At 36.0% G+C, this 12214-nt stretch overlaps 1 non-coding gene across 1 annotated transcript; it reads left to right on the top strand.

The window, feature by feature from the left end:
• Window positions 1-10544: 10544 nt before the first annotated feature.
• Window positions 10545-10652, top strand: LOC112711590 (small nucleolar RNA R71). The gene has a single exon (XR_003157543.1). It is a non-coding gene; the product is annotated as a small nucleolar RNA R71 (small nucleolar RNA).
• Window positions 10653-12214: the final 1562 nt, after the last annotated feature.

Raw genomic sequence — 12214 nt, 5'->3', positions numbered from 1 at the left:
ATAACATACATGTTTAATCAGAAGTTAACTAAATATATTTACGAAAATGTATTAATTTAGTCACTAGGTCATATTAGGAATAGAATTTTTATAATTGGAGAAAATAACTAAATTAATAAATTTTCATAAACATATTTAGTCAATTTGGTCAATATCTAAGTAGATATATTAAGTATTATATATGTTATCAATTAACGTTTTACAACATCAATCTTTAAAAAAATTGTTAATAGAGTGATTGGAAGACAAATATGATTAATTTACAATCATTAAAAAACTAATTTAATTGAAAAAAAATATTTCAGAGATAAATTTAAAAAATGTCTCATCTTTTAACCCAAAAACTTTAATTCTTGCTAGCTAAGGATAATGAAAGCCACCATAATAATTATTTCCATACGAGAACAATTAGGATTCATAATTATGCCAATAATACAAGCTTTGAACCTTACAGGATATTTCCAAAAAGAAGCCAACAAAAGTGAAGCTATAACTCGTGATCATAAATGAACCCATGTCAGCAAAAATGTGGTTCTCAATCAAAGTGGAAAAAATAAATAAAGAAAAGGAAAGGAATAAGTTGGAACCAAGGGCCTAAAAAGAGGGATATCAAAATACGGTGAGGAACTATCTAATAAATTCAACAAACAATGTGGGACTCTCCATTATTTGTTTAGCCATGGACACAAGGACAATGACATTAGGTGGTTTTTGAATTCTGGGGGCTTGCTAGAATGATCAGAAAATACAACATGGAGAGAGAAAGAGAGGAGAATGATTGAGCGTTTGAAAATTCATGGACAACGAAAACTAAGAATGCAAGGAGACAAAGATATCTATGGTGCGATTATGTGGGACTTTCCACTACCTCACCAAGATGGAAAAGTAAAAGATATATATGATCTTTTGTTTTTTGTGTAGTGTGAGGTGTTCGTATTTGGAGAAATGTTATATATATCAATTATCAAGTGTTATTTGTATAATTAACGATTGTTTCTAATTATAAAAATTTAAACACTAACAATACAAATAATAAAAGATGTAAGCTAATTCAATATCCATTTAAATTTTGATAATTTTATTGAAGTAACCCAATATTTAATGGATATCAAATTAGTGGATATTTTTATGATTAAAATGATCAATATTTAGATCTTTCATAATGAAAATAATAATTTATTATTTTTGAATTTATTTTATTTTTATAGATTTATCAAATTGACACAATTTTGTTTTTGTGAGATTATTCCATATATATAAAAGACTTTACATTTTATTTGTAAATAGATAAATGTCTAATTAATTTGAGTTGGTTTAATACTTAACTCATCCGTCTTTTAAATAAATATATGTTAGAAAATTATAATTTTAGTTTGTTTATATGATAATTATTTATTAGTCAATAATAAATTTTTAAATTAAATTTTTATCTGCAGTAAATTAATTTTTAATTTTTTAGATTTAAAAATATTATAAAAAATTTAGAAAAAATAGATAAATGTATTGGCTGATATAAAGTTTTAAATTTTGGTTGCAATTTTGATGTACGATTGTTGATATTGTAACTTCTGTGATGTGGATTGCTACTGTGTTTGTGGCTTTTTCTATGTTTCTAGCATGGATAAGTTTGATGAGTGTTAAGGTCTAGTAGAATATGTGATGTGGAGTTATTAATTAGTCATTATTAATAATTTTAATAGTGTGAGATGATATTTAATAGTGTAATTTTTTTAATGATTAAATACTGACTAAATTTTAATAAAAGTGTTAACTCCTAGATTTTCTTTTATACTAAATTTTTATCTCGGTTTGATGTAGTAGGCTAGTAGCCAAATTGGATGTACAACATATTTCTATGAGTGAATACTCCATTCGCATCCTGATAATTACCTCGAAAGGACAACGAGGCTCTCAAAAAAAAAACACTCAATCCGGCTCCTAATATTTTTTTAAAACTAATTAGCCCCTGTGCAAAAAAAAAAAAACAGTTATCCTTTCGAGATAATTATCAAAAATCAGGTTAGATTTTTTTTTTTGTTAAGAATTTTGTTGTTCGAGATAATTATAGGGACTATTTTAGATTTTATTCTATTTCTATATAAAATAAAATTTTACAATTATCTGTTCACACAAAATTCAAAGATATGTTAAAATTGTAAATATAAACGAACTCCTATATATTACCAAAAGCATATTAGAACACATTTAATTTTGATTGTCCCCATACATATTTCATTTTCTAAACTGATTATTTATCCAATATCATTGAATTTCTGTTTGGAGATATTCTCCTCCAAATGCAATATTATATATATCATAAATAAATAATAAAAGCTAGCTTTGGTATTATTCTGAGTGTTGGCGAGTGTATGTGTGTATAGTAATTATCTTCTCTTGATTTCACGTCTTTGTAATGCTGACAATTTGAAATGCTTGATATGATATGGATAAGTTAGATGAAGACGTAGGTTAATTGAGTTCATGGGACCAATCATCTACGAAGGTCTTAAAGTAGGTGGAGGAACTTCTCATGAACCCCATCTCAATTTTTGTAAGTCAAAATGAAATTAAATATCTTTGACAATACTACTCCAAGCCCCGTGCAACTGCACGACATCATATATATACACTCTATTTCAAGAAATAAGTTGAAAAATCCTTAATATTTACATATGAGAATGTTAATTGAAATACATTTTTGTACAGAATTAATGAATAGTCTTTTAATTTTAAATTTTTATATATAAATTATATGTAAATTTTATTTTAATTTTTTTAAATTATTTTAGTCTTATTTTATTATATAAATACTTTTTACTTTTCTCTAATATTTAATTTAATTCCGTCCCTATGAATAGTACAATTAATATTGATAATAATTAAAACAAAACAAATTAATTATAAACATAAAATCTATTAATTAAGGCAGTTTTATTTTTTATGTTCACTACATTTTTATTACAATATATATTAGAAATTTTATTTTTATTTGGTTTGTGAAAATAGAATATTTTTATATAAAATTTTTAACTAAATTAATTGATCAACTCAGACTTAATGATAATAATCAGAATCTTGATCATACAAATTATGAAAGAGAATAATTTTCACAATGCTGAGTAACATGATATTCTCATTAAAAAAAATTCAATTCCCTTTAGTAGTTCTCAAAAAATAAAATGATAAAAGATAACCTTTAAAATACATTGTTCAACACCAAAATAAGAAATTCTTCAATAAAAAAAATACATAACCAAAAAAAAATTTATGAATAACAGAACTTTAATTTCTTTAATAAAATAACTAATTTGCATATTAAAACTGTTTCAAAAATTATCTGAAACGTTGATTTAGGTCTGAGTATGAGGCTCAGACTCTTTCTAAGACAGCGCCTAACTTGTTCCAATGCCGAGGTGCTGCCGTCCGAGTTCCTCGTGAGGAGGTGGAGGATGGTACTTACAAGAGACTCTGATTCTTGAGTTAGCCAGGGGTTTAAGCAAGTTTTCGTATATTAGAATATGTGTACCGGAGGAGTGTCAGTGTATTTATAGTAGAGCTGATAACTACCTTTTTGGAATAGTTCCACCTTTGTTGGTGGATGACCGCTCCCTTTATCTTGGAAGTTTATTGGAATCTATCTTTGAGGAAGATAGAGATAGTACGAGAGATTCGGAGAGACAGTTATTTGTAAGCACTTATCCGATCTCTTTCACCATGTCCGACCTCTTAAGCGAGTCGGGTATGCGGTAAAAGCCATCCTTTTTGGGTGGGCCTTTCTTCTTTATTGGGCCTGGCTTTATGTTTTGGGTCAGGGTATCAACAGTGCCTCTGCTTGAGTCCGAGCTTTCAAGAGATCAGGCTCAAGCAATTTGAGACCTCAGCTTTGTCATCGGGTGCCCCTGCTTTCATGAGGACGGGTACTTGATGAGTTCGGATTCACTCTCCTCCCAATAAAATTGATGAGTCTGCTCTTTGGCAAGCGCACCAAAATTATCGTCAAGTAAATTTGAACAATTTTAATTAATGGGTGAATTAATTAAGCTTAGACAGAATAAGTTGTGAGTGCAGAATCATACATACATGGCGGAAACATAAATGGCAAAAGAATAAAGGAAAGCAATAAAGTGCAGAATTAGAAATGGCAAGAATGTAAAAGGGAGTGGGAATTTATAGAATGTAAATGAAAGCTATAAAAGAATGGGAGAGATAAGAATGAGGGAATTCATTGAGATCAGGAGATATTGTCTCTTTGGATTAAATCCAGCTTATATCCTCTTTAATCATGCAACTCATTGACCTCTTGGCAATCATGATTGATTGAGCCCCAATCTCTTGGTGACTCAATCTCTCAGATCTTGATCAATAGCCAATTCCTTGGTCTAATTGCTCATGAAGAGAGATATGCTTGGTCCCTGATTTTACCACACATCCTTGTAGGTCCAGGTAGAGGGAGGATTATATGTCACCATATCCAAACACCAAAACTCAGATTCTACCCAAGGGTGAGAAGAGATTCTAGCATGGTTTCATGTTTCCTTTTCCAAGGTTTCCATGAAACCTATTTTGCATTCAATCTCTTTTCCAAGATAATTGAACACTAAGCATGAAAATCGAAATCCCTTCTAACAAATCAAAGAGAAGATGAAGAGAAGAAAAAATTCACTATCATTAATCCATCAAGTACAATAGAGCTCCCTCTCTCAATGAGAGGGAATTTAGCTACTCATATCTCAGAAAGAAAGTACAAAAGATAGAAGAGATGAAGTGTAAAAAGTGAAAAACTCAAACTCTACAATCCCCTTGAGATTGTGATCTGCATATCTGTGTGTGTATCTAATACTTCCAAGGGTATTTATACTATTCCTAGATCTAAAAATAAAGGAAATTACAAAAGTGAAAAGAAAATTACAATTTGGAGGAAAAAGAAACTCAACAAACGTGATCTTCGAGCTGGCGTGTGATTGGCGTTCCCCTGGCGTGTCACGCTTTCTTCATTTCAAGCTTGGCGTGCCACGCCTCACCCTCCAAGTGTGCCTTTCTCCATCACATCCCTGGCGTGCCACGCCTTCGAGCCAAAGTGGCACGTCCAGGGCATTTTAATTGACCCAAGTACTCTAGCGTGCCACGCCTTCGACACCAAGTGGCACGCCCAGGCCATTTTTCACATCTTCATACTTCTGGAAACTTGTACCAGCGTGGCACGCCTAGGGTCTGGCATGCCACGCCCCTCTAAATGCTTCATCCTCTTGCTGGCGTGCCACGCCTCATCATCCAAGTGGCACGCTGGTGCACGAAATTGTGATCATCAATGGCGCCATGAACATGGTACGCTCAATTGCAATCTCAACTCTTTATCACAACTTCGCACAACTAACCAGCAAGTGCACTGGGTCGTCCAAGTAATAAACCTTACGCGAGTAAGGGTCGATCCCACGGAGATTGTTGGTATGAAGCAAGCTATGGTTATCTTGTAAATCTCAGTCAGGCAGCTTCAAATGGTTATGAATGATTTATGAATGAAGCATAAAATAAAGATAGAGATACTTATGTAATTCATTGGTGAGAATTTCAGATAAGTGTATGGAGATGCTTTGTCCCTTCCGTCTCTCTGCTTTCCTACTGTCTTCATCCAATCCTTCTTACTCCTTTCCATGGCAAGCTGTATGTTGGGCATCACCGTTGTCAGTGGCTACAGTACCGTCCTCTCAGTGAAAATGTTCAACGCGCTCTGTCACAGCACGGCTATTCATCTGTCGGTTCTCGATCATGTCGAAATAGAATCCAGTGATTCTTTTGCGTCTATCACTAACGCCCAGCCTTCAGGAGTTTGAAGCTCGTCACAGTCATTCAATCCTTGAATCCTACTCAGAATACCACAGACAAGGTTTAGACCTTCCGAATTCTCTTGAATGCCGCCATCAATTCTAGCTTATACCACGAAGACTCTGATTAAGGAATCCAAGAGATATCCACTCAACCTAAGGTAGAACGGAGGTGGTTGACAGGTACACGTTCATAGGTGAGAATGATGATGAGTGTCACGGATCATCACATTCATCAAGTTGAGGAACAAGTGATATCTTAGAACAAGAATAAGCTGAATTGAATAGAAGAACAATAGTAATTGCATTAATACTCGAGGTACAGCAGAGCTCCACACCTTAATCTATGGTGTGTAGAAACTCCACCATTAAAAATACATAAGTGATAATGGTGATCATTGGCTTCGGCCCTAGAGAGGGAACCAGAAGAACCAAGATGAAAATACAATAGCAAAAGGTCCTATTTATAGAGAACTAGTAGCTTAGGGTTTACAGAAATGAGTAAATGACATAAAAATCCACTTCCGGGCCCACTTGGTGTGTGCTTGGGCTGAGCATTGAAGCATTTTCGTGTAGAGACTTTTCTTGGAGTTAAACGCCAGCTTTTGTGCCAGTTTGGGCGTTTAACTCCCACTTCTGTGCCAGTTCCGGGACGCCGGTTTGGGCCATCAAATCTCAGGCAAAGTATGGACTATTATATATTGCTGGAAAGCCCAGGATGTCTACTTTCCAACGAAATTGAGAGCGCGCCAATTGTGCTTCTGTAGCTCCAGAATATCTACTTCGAGTGCAGGGAGGTCAGAATCCAACAGCATCTGCAATCCTTTTTCAGCCTTTGAATCAGATTTTTGCTCAGGTCCCTCAATTTCAGCCAGAAAATACCTGAAATCACAAAAAAACACACAAACTCATAGTAAAGTCCAGAAAAGTGAATTTTAACTAAAAACTAATAAAAATATAACAAAAACTAACTAAAACATACTAAAAACAATGCCAAAAAGTGTATAAATTATCCGCTCATCACAACACCAAACTTAAATTGTTGCTTGTCCACAAGCAACTGAAAATCAAATAAGATAAAAAGAAGAGAATATGCAATGAATTCTAAAAACATCTATGAAGATCATTATTAATTAGATGAGCGGGGCTTTTAGCTTTTTGCCTCTGAACAGTTTTGGCATCTCACTTTATCCTTTGAAATTCAGAATGATTGGCTTCTATAGGAACTCAGAATCCAGATAGTGTTATTGATTCTCCTAGTTAAGTATGATGATTCTTGAACATAGCTACTTTATGAGTCTTGGCCGTGGCCCAAAGCACTCTGTCTTCCAGTATTACCACCGGATACATACATGCCACAAACACATAACTGGGTGAACCTTTTTAGATTGTGACTCAGCTTTGCTAGAGTCCCCAATTAGAGGTGTCCAGGGTTCTTAAGCACACTCTTTTTGCCTTGGATCACAACTTTTTTTTTCACTGCTTTTTCTTGCTTCAAGAATCATTTTTATGATTTTTCAGATCCTCAGTAACATGTCTCCTTTTTCATCATTCTTTCAAGAGCCAACATTCATGAACAACAAACTCAAAAGACATATGCACTGTTTAAGCATACATTCAGAAATCAAAAGTATTGCCACCACATCAAAATAATTAATCTGTTATAAAATCCAAAATTCATGCAATTCTTCTCTTTTTCAATTAAGAACATTTTTCATTTAAGAAAGGTGATGGATTCATAGGACATTCATAACTTTAAGGCATAGACACTAAGACACTAATGATCATAAGACACAAACATAGATAAACATAAGCATAAAAATTCGAAAAAACAGGAAAATAAAGAACAAGGAAGTTTAAAGAACGGGTCGACCTTAGTGATGGCGGCTTGTTCTTCCTCTTGAAGATCTTATGGAGTGCTTGAGCTCCTCAATGTCTCTTCCTTGCCTTTGTTGCTCCTCTCTCATGATTCTTTGATCTTCTCTAATTTCATGGAGGAGGATGGAATGTTCTTGGTGCTCCACCCTTAGTTGTCCCATGTTGGAACTCAATTCTCCTAGGGAGGTGTTGATTTGCTCCCAATAGTTTTGTGGAGGAAAGTGCATCCCTTGAGGCATCTCAGGGATTTCATGATGAGTGGGATCTCTTGTTTGCTCCATCCTTTTCTTAGTGATGGGCTTGTCCTCATCAATGAGAGTGTCTTCTTAGTTGAACCGGCTTTCCTCTTGAATCTCTCTTCCATTGAGCGCCCTCTTCACAAATGTCTATGAGGACTTGGTCCAACCTTTGATCAAAGTTGACCCTTTTTGAGTTTGAGAGGGACCTCGGGGATCACCTTCTTCTTGGTCACAACTTCATAGAAATGGTCTTGATGCACCCTTGAGATAAATCTCTCCATCTCCCATGACTCAAAGGTAGAAGCTTTTGCCTTCCCTTTCCTCTTTCTAGAGGTTTCTCCGGCCTTAGGTGTCATAAATGGTTATGGAAAAACAAAAAGCAACGCTTTTACCACACCAAACTTAGAAGGTTTGCTCGGCCTCGAGCAAAAGAAGAAAGAAGAGAGAGAGTGGTGGGGTAGGTGGGGATCCTGTGGGGTCCATAGATCCTGAGGTGTCAGGAAAAATTCATCCCTGCACCAAGTGGCGAGCAAAAATGCTCCTTCTGCCAATTATGGCGTTAAACGCCGGGCTGGTGCCCATTTCTGGTGTTTAACGCCAGCTGCTTGCCCCTTCCTGGCGTTTAACGCTAGTCTGGTGCCCCTTTCTGGCGTTAAACGCCCAGAATGGTGCCAGACTGGGCGTTAAACGCCTATTTGCTGCCCTTACTGGCGTTTAAACGCCAGCAAGTTTTCCTCCAGGGTGTGCTGTTTTTCTTTCTATTTTTTCTTTTTCAATTATTTTTGTGACTTCACATGATCATCAACCTATAAAAAACATAAAATAACAATGGAAAATAGATAAATATAACGTTGGGTTGCCTCCCAACAAGCGCTTCTTTAATGTCAGTAGCTTGACAGTGGGCTCTCATGGAGCCTCACAGATGTTCAGAGCAATGTTGGAACCTCCCAACACCAAACTTAGAGTTTGAATGTGGGGGTTCAACACCAAACTTAGAATTTGGTTGTGGCCTTCCAACACCAAACTTAGAGTTTGACTGTGGGGGCTCTGTTTGACTCTGTTTTGAGAGAAGCTCTTCATGCTTCCTCTCCATGGTTACAGAGGGATATCCTTGAGCCTTAAACACAAGGGATTCTTCATTCACTTGAATGACCAATTCTCCTCTGTCAACATCAATCACAGCCTTTGCTGTGGCTAGGAAGGGTCTGCCAAGGATGATGGATTCATCCATGCACTTCCCAGTCTCTAGGACTATGAAGTCAGTAGGGATGTAATGGTCTTCAACTTTTACCAAAACATCCTCTACAAGTCCATAAGCTTGTTTTCTTGAATTGTCTGACATCTCTAGTGAGATTCTTGTAGCTTGTACCTCAAAGATCCCTAGCTTCTCCATCACAGAGAGAGGCATGAGGTTTATGCTTGACCCTAGGTCACACAGAGCCTTCTTGAAGGTCATGGTGCCTATTATACAAGGTATTGAGAACTTTCCAGGGTCCTGTCTCTTTTGAGGTAATCTCTGCCTGGACAAGTCATCCAGTTCTTTGGTGAGCAAAGGGGGTTCATCCTCTCAAGTCTCATTACCAAATAACTTATCATTTAGCTTCATGATTGCTCCAAGATACTTAGCAACTTGCTCTTCAGTGACATCTTCATCCTCTTCAGAGGAAGAATACTCATCAGAGCTCATGACTGGCAGAAGTAAATCCAATGGAATCTCTATGGTCTCAGTGTGAGCCTCAGATTCCCATGGTTCCTCATTAGGGAACTCATTGGAGGCCAGTGGACGTCCATTGAGGCCTTCCTCAGTGGCGATCACTGCCTCTTCCTCCTCTCCAAATTCCGCCATGTTGATGGCCTTACACTCTCCTTTTGGATTCTCTTCTGTATTGCTTGGAAAAGTACTAGGAGGGAGTTCAGTAACTTTCTTACTCAGCTGACCCACTTGTGCCTCCAAGTTTCTAATGGAGGACCTTATTTAAGTCATGAAACTTTGAGTGGTTTTGATTAGATCAGAGACCATGGTTGCTAAGTCAGAGTGGCTCTGCTTAGAATTCTCTGTCTACTGCTGAGAAGATGATGAAAAAGGCCTGCCATTGCTAAACCTGTTTCTTCCACCATTATTGTTGTTGAAACCTTGTTGAGGTCTTTGTTGATCCTTCCATGAGAGATTTGGATGATTTCTCCATGAAGGATTATAGGTGTTTCTATAGGGTTCTCCCATGTAATTCACCTCTTTCATTGAAGGGTTCTCAGGATCATAAGCTTCTTCTTCAGATGAAGCATCCTTAGTACTGCCTGGTGCAGCTTGCATTCCAGACAGACTTTGAGAAATCATATTGACTTGCTAAGTCAATATTTTGTTCTGAGCCAGTATGGCATTCAGAGTATCAATCTCAAGAACTCCTTTCTTCTGATTCGTCCCATTGTTCACAGGATTCCTTTCAAAAGTGTACATGAATTGGTTATTTGCAACCATTTCAATGAGTTTTTGAGCTTCTGTAGGCGTTTTCTTTAGATGAAGAGATCCTCCAGCAGAGCTGTCCAATGACATCTTGGACAGTTCAGACAGACCATCATAGAAGATACATATGATGCTCCATTCAGAAAGCATGTCAGAAGGACACTTTCTGATCAATTGTTTGTATCTTTCCCAAGCTTCATAGAGGGATTCACCTTCCTTCTGTCTGAAGGTTTGGACTTCCACTCTAAGCTTACTCAATTTTTGAGGTGGAAAGAACTTTGCCAAGAAGGCATTGACTATCTTTTCCCAAGAGTTCAGGCTTTTTTTAGGTTGTGAGTCCAACCATATCCTAGCTCTGTCTCTTACAGCAAAAGGGAATAGCATAAGTCTGTAGACCTCAAGGTCAACCCCATTGGTCTTGACAGTGTCACAGATTTGCAAGAATTCAGCTAAAAACTGATGAGGATCTTCCAATGGAAGTCCATGGAACTTGCAATTCTTTTGCATTAGAGAAACTAATTGAGGCTTAAGCTCAAAGTTGTTTGCTCCAATGGCAAGGATAGAGATGCTTCTCTCATAGAAGTCGGGAGTAGGTGCAGTAAAGTCACCCAGCACCTTCCTTGCATTGTTGGCATTGTTGTTGTTTTTAACTGCCATGTCTTCTTCTTTGAAGAATTTTGTTAGGTACTCTTCAGAGAGTTGTGCTTTAGCTTCTCTCAGCTTTCGCTTCAAGGTCCTTTCAGGTTCAGGGTCAGCCTCAACAAGAATGCTTTTGTTTTTGCTCCTGCTCATATGAAAGAGAAGAGAACAAGAAAATATAGAATCCTCTATGTCACAGTATAGAGATTCCTTGAGGTGTCAGAGGAAAAGAAAGATAGAAGGAAGAGGTAGACGACCTTAGAAAGATAGAGTTCGAATTGTGCATTGAGGAGGAGTGTTAGTCCATAAATAGAAGGATGTGAGAAGAGGGGAAGAAATTTTTGAAAATTAAAGTGAATTAATTAAAAGAAATTTTGAAAAAATGGTAATTGATTTTCGAAAACTAAGATTGAGAAAGAAATAAGATGATTTTGAAAAAGATTTTGAAATTGGAAATTAAAGAGATATGATTGAAAACTATTTGATTGAAAAACAATTTAAAAAAGATTTGATTTTGAAAATTAATGACTTGGCTAACAAGAAAAGATATGATTCAAATATTAAACCTTTCTCAATAGAAAAGGCAACATACTTGAAATGTTGAATCAAATCATTAATTGTTAGCAAGTATTTTTGAAAATGGAAAGAAATTAATTTTGAAAGTATATGATTGAAAAGATATGATTTGAAAAAGATTTGATTTTGAAAAATTATGGAAACTTGAAAAAAATTTGAATTAAAAACAAAATCTTCCCTCTTGTGCCATCCTGGCGTTAAACGCCCAGAATGGTATACATTCTGGCGCTTAACGCCCAAAATACTACCCTTTTGGGCGTTAAACGCCCAAAATACTACCCTTTTGGGCGTGGCTGGCGTTTAAACGCCCAGCCAGGTACCCTGGCTGGCGTTTAAACGCCAGTTTTCCTTCCTTACTGGGCGTTTTGAACGCCCAGCTTTTTCTGTGTAATTCCTCTGCTGTATGTTCTGAATCTTCAATTCTCTGTATTATTGACTTGAAAAGACACAAATTAAAATTTTTTTTGGATTTTTAATAATGAGGAATAATCAAAATGAAACTAAGATCAAATAAACAATGCAAGCAAGACACCAAACTTAGAAGTTTGTATACTACTGACACTAACAAATTGAGAATGCATATGAGAAACAACAAAACA

This window comes from Arachis hypogaea, chromosome 1, assembly GCF_003086295.3.
Source record: "Arachis hypogaea cultivar Tifrunner chromosome 1, arahy.Tifrunner.gnm2.J5K5, whole genome shotgun sequence".
NCBI lineage: Eukaryota > Viridiplantae > Streptophyta > Magnoliopsida > Fabales > Fabaceae > Arachis > Arachis hypogaea.
This window is presented reverse-complemented; position numbering and strand designations above follow the sequence as displayed.